Genomic DNA, 6000 nt, shown 5'->3' on the forward strand with positions numbered 1-6000 from the left:
ACTCACACACCCACTCACAGACCCACAAAATCACTCTCACTCACACACAGCCATATAACCACTCACACACCTACATAGTCACTCACACACACTCACACACTCACACACAGGCAGCAATACACTTACAGAAATTACAATAGAATAAGTTTATAATAAATGTGTTGTTGTTTTAGGATTGAATGTGCGCTTTTGGTTGGGTACTGATCAGCGGATTCATACAATAAATGAAAAAAAGAAAGCCTTGGTGCATTGCATGTACTGAAAGATTTCATATGTTACCTTTCCTTAATTTATAATGTTTAGTTTTAAATCTATATAAATAAAAATGTATATGTTCGTTTGTTCAAAATCGTAAATCTCCGAAAGTTCTTCACCAAATGCTTTGAAATTTTGACACAACGTTGGATTTGAATACGCGCGTGTTTTTATATACACAACATTAGATTCGAATACACACGTGTCGAATACGTGCGCATTTTTAATTGAAAGCCCAGACACATAAAAATGTCAATGTTCGTTTGTTCAAAATCTTAAATCTCCGAAAGTTCTTCACCGATTGCTTTGAAATTTTTACACAACGTTGGATTTGATTAAGCGCGTGTTTATATATTACAATAGTCTACATATATTTTGATGGGCAGTTGGTGTCAGGATGACAGACCAGGATGTGGGTGGAGGGAGGGGGGAGGAGTTGGTTCACTTTGCAACATTAGCACGTGTTTATAAATACACAACGTTGGATTCGAAAACACACGTGTCAATATGCGTGTGTTTTTAATCAAAAGGCTGAACAGACCCTATCGATTTGCTTACTTGCGCAACAACTACAAGGAACGCATAGAGATAATAGTCACAAAAACATATTGTATACCCACAAGCATTGTGAAATTAACAAATTAGAAACGTGTGCTTACTCTTTTCTTTCTCTTCCATTTAACCAGACTGAGCCACAGCAAAGCGTGGCCGGGTACAGCTAATGCATAATAAGAATGAATTTGTGTATATATGTAGTAATAAACTTGTGAAAATGTAAATTTGTAAACTGAACTCATGGACCCAATTATAGTACATTTTATGTAAAAAAAAGATGAAAAGCTACTGAAAATAACCAAAGGTTGCATGGACGTTATAGTGCGGAAATAGTGTTAAAAAGCATGTAGAAATTCACTAAAAAAAGGCATTCTAGTTAGCTTCAGATTTTACACACACAAAACCATAGAAATTCAGCAGTTATAGTCACCTGAGTTAACTATAACTTACACCCCCTGCAAAGCACTGCTTATGACCTCACATATTACATCACTTATGACATGGTCAGTGACATCACTGAATACATCACTGATTACATCTCAAATGACATCACTGATATCACTAATGAAATCATCCAGCAAAGTAAACTTCAATATACTTCATAAAATACAATTCAAATATTTTTAAAATAGGAAACTGAGACAGTTGAGAGACATACAGCAGAGAGCTCAATGTAATCTTATCCACTACTACACTCACTGATCACCCGGGAGAGAGCTCCCAATGGATAGTCATGTATCTTCCAAACCACTACTTTAAACACGAATTACAAAAGTACGATGTCAAACTATACAGGTTAGTTCATCACAAACCACAAAAACACCTTTTGTCCACCTGGTAATAGGTTTTAGTGCAGATGTCAGTTTTACACAAACACTACAACATACACTCAGTAGAGAGGTCTTAGCGGAGAGGCCACGATATCACAAACCACTAGTAAAATTATTCTTTATCCTAGAGACAAGTGTCAGCAGAGGGGTTTGTCCATTGCAAACCACAAGTACACTGAGCCATCACCCTAGAGAGAGGTCTTAGTGAACACATGAATTTATAAAAAAAAATACTACAGACATTCATCACAAAGTAGAGAGGTCCAAGCAAAGTGGTCAGTATGTTGTTGAAGGGGCTGGGATTCTTATCTAGATTTTTACCTTATCAATGCTCCAGAATCCCAGGACAGGTCGACTGGACCTTTTTTGTCTGCTAAGAAGTGTAGGGGGAGGTTTTCAAACTCGTAATTAAACACCTTTGCAAATCAACAATCAATTTCAATTTAAAGAACCACTGACTATGAACTGAAGTTAAGAATTTGTTACAAAGCCCAAAATAATTGGACATCAAGCACCTCAGCAAGAGGTTCAAGAAATAGACTGGCACTAATACAAACATAATCCTACGAAGGAGTCTCAGACAACTCAGAATGAAAAGCAACGCCAATTCTAGGAACATCAGGCATCCAATTACCGTTCCTATTTGAAGTCTGGACTGCGTTTACAAAAAGGAAGGAAAAGGTTAATCTGTCCCTACACTAACTCTAAGGTGACATCCCTACTTAACAATTCCCTTCAGGCAAGAGTAAGGGTGTCAGCCGTGAGGACTCCCTAAGAAGTACATTCGCGCTCTCAAATGCTAAGATGCTCCTTCCTACACCCCACTCTGCCCTAAGTTCCCTTAACGCTGTCTAGGTTGACTACATCCTGCTCTAACAACCTCCTGACAAGATCTGCTCTCCACCCTCTGGGTCTGTCCCTAATATAAAACTCCCAAAATTGTAGATACGCCCAAGGCACGCCCCCCTGGGCAGGGGTCGGTCGTCGGATTTTTACAGTATGGCATCCTTCCATCCAGCGTCCTTTGAGGTGTCCTTGCAACTCAGGCACCTTCTCGCCAAATGTTGCAGATGAAGATTCCTTTGGCACCTAGTCGTCCTCACTCCTACCAGCTTAACTTCCAAACAATGGATCTTTCCACCTAACAAGCTCTGTGGCCTTGCACCTGCAACTGGAATACACAAGAAACAACCTTGTGCACATCCAAAGTTACAATTCAATATTCGCTGAGAACAGCACCCTTCCCAAAAAGCAGCTATTTCACAAGAATAACCAATGCTAACTAACGAAATTACAGTTAGACCTCTAGTAGCTTTTCTTCATTTCCCAGGCCTTTTCACGTTTAAATGCATTTCTAAATGATTCTACATTACAAGCAATTACATTTAATTTCTAAACGTAAGTCCTTCTCTACATTAAAACATCACATTCTATCTTCTACATGTGCAACCCTCAATATGGCATGTTGATTAATCCTACAATACACATGTTAATAGCATTTCTACCTCATATAAAGCGTTATACTCCTTTTAAGGCTGTACATTAATTTGCATCGTCATGAATACGTCGATTACACATTGTACTAATTCCCAACCTAATTCCCAACCTACTGTTATATCTATAAAAACACATGTTAGTATACTCTCTAAATATGTGGGTGCTGACTACAGGAGATATGGTGCACCCCTACAATTTTCAAAATGAGATGGCGCTCTCTCATTGTAAAATGCAGCCATACTCAGCCATTACTGTAGAGTGAAGTATCAATGAACACCTTAGACTGTCGAAAAGCATTACCATACACATATTAAAGCTGGGGACATCTGTCAGGATAGAGGCTAATTCACTCATAAATAGTACACCTGCTTTAAAATCAGGATTATAGTTCAGATGATATTTGTTAGTAAAACTAACTCAGTCGTTCAGAAAGAATAGTAATTTTACTCATGCATTATCTTGAGATTTATCTTTCAGTGTCTGAAACATGTACAAATTACTTGAGTGATGTCATTTGAGAGGTCATGAGTGATGTTACTGACCATATCATGAGTAATGTAATATGGGAGGTATTAAGCAGTGCATTGCGGGGTGTAAGATATAGCTAGCTCAGGTTACTATTACTGCTGAATTTCCATGGTTTTCTGTGTGTAAAATCTGAACCAAATTTTAACCTCCCTCTAACCTTCGTTTGGCGTGATTTCCCCTGACCTTTTGCCTCTACCTCCTGTATTTTTGACGCTGTGCTGGATTTCGTTTTTGCTGGTTTAGATGCTATGGGCACTTTGCCACTGCTGATCAGTGTCAAAGTGCAAGTGCTCCCTGAGTAAATTGTTATTGTAATTGGTTATCCATGATTGGCATATTTGTATTACCAAGAAGTCCCTAGTAAAGTGCACCTAGTGTGCCAGGGCTGGTGATTCAAATGCTACTAGTGGGCCTGCAGCACTGATTGTGCCACCCACATGAGTAGCCCTAAAATGGTATCTCAGGCCTGCCACCGCAGTGCCTAAGTGCAGTCTGTGGACTGCCATGTCAACCTGGCCAGTGTCCCCACTGACCAGGCCTAACCCTTCCCTTCCTGTACACATTGGACACCCCTATGGAAGGTGCAAGGTACCCCCCCTGGGCAGGGTGCTGTTTATGTGAAAGGTAGAGCATGTACTAGTGAAGGTACCATGCTCTGGTAGTGAATTTCAGCCATTTTTGTTTTTCACTATTGTAAGGCTATAATGGTGAATGCTGTGTGCAGTGGTTACCTGCATATCTTTCCATAGGAGCAAGATATGACGTAAAAGTTTGGTATCCTGAAGTCAGAATTCAATAACACATATTTTAGGAAAGGTGGTTTTTATATCCTGTGTTTGAGAACAGCAGTTTTAGAAAGTGGCTGTTCTCTTGTCTGACCTTTCTGTGTGCCCAGGCCTGTTTGTGAATTGACTGTCTGGTTTGTGAGTGACAGTGGTTGGGGGTCTCCCAGAGGCTGAGTGGGCCATCCCTGGGCTGAATAGCTCCATCTGCATCTAGAGTGATGGGAGGGGGTAGCACCTGGGCCTGAATAGGGCTGTGCCTGCCTTCCACAATGCTGGCTCTACCTCCTGCTGGGCGGCTGACAACCCTGCCCCTCTCTCTGAAAAGAAAGGAGAAGCCAGGAAAACAAAGTGCTCAAGGAACACCCAGAACGGGTTCAGACCGAGCTCAGAGCCCTCCTGCGCAAAGGGAACAAAGACTTTTTGGGGGATAAGTACAGGATCCCAAACTACAGATAATTAGATCATCCATCCTGGAATCAAGACGGAACCTCTGCCAAGGAGAAAGCTGGAAGACTGAAGAGGAAGGATTGTCCTGCTGTGTGTTTGTGGGCTGACCTGCAGTTGCTTTGCAGCCATGGAGAGGGGAAAGACTTTGCTTTGTGCTGTGTCCCCTTGCTTGAAGAGATCTCCAAGGGCCTGAGTAGAGCTGGCTCCCTGTTAAGAAGTCCCAGGAACAAAAGGACTTCACCCCCAGCTTCCCTCCTGAACTCTACTGAGAGAGTTCTGTCCTTCCTAGAGTGCTTGTGCCAGTTGTGGTGCTTCTGTAAGTTGTACCTGCTGGCCAAGGAGAAACTAAGACATTCTGCAAATTTTCACGCATTGCTCGCTTGCGGAGCGCATCCCCGACAGTGCGAGGAAAGTCCCGCCCCCACGAAGATTGAGATCGTCGCAGCGCCTGTTGCCGCTGCAAGAACCGACACATCCTTCGCTTGCAGAACGCATCGCTCCGGTGCAGGAAGATTACCATCGCTGCGAGTATCGCTGCAGAGCCTGTCGTCGCTGGGTGAGATCGTCGCACCGCTTGCTTGTGGACTGTATCACATCGCTGCGAGTGTCGTCGCGGAGCCATCACATCGAGGGGCCGCGAGATGAGAAGATCGACGCTGCATTGCGGATCACCGCCGCACCTGAGATCATCGCCGTCCCGAAGATCGTCGCATCGTACCTTTGCAAGACGCTTCCTACGAAACCTGCGCACCGGAATCCATACAAGGTTTCGCATCCCTCCCCATACAGACCGGAGTCACTGCAACACGCCCACTGCGTCTAGCTGGGTTGTCACATCGCCTCTCCAGGGTCTCAGGAGTGACGCATCGCTTGTTTTTCAACGCTGCAGCTTTCCCTTGGAACTTTTTTTGCCTCTAAAGGTACTTTTGGCTAAACGTGACGCAACTATGGATTATTTTGACGCAAACCCGAGAACTCTTTTAAAATCATATTGTTGAACTGTGTATGTTGAATTTTTGTCGTTTTGGTCTTGTGTAGTTTAGATAAAGATTCTTATATATATATATATATATATATATATATATATATATATATTACAACCC

The sequence above is a fragment of the Lissotriton vulgaris genome, chromosome 3_1 (genome assembly GCF_964263255.1).
Source record: "Lissotriton vulgaris chromosome 3_1, aLisVul1.2, whole genome shotgun sequence".
NCBI lineage: Eukaryota > Metazoa > Chordata > Amphibia > Caudata > Salamandridae > Lissotriton > Lissotriton vulgaris.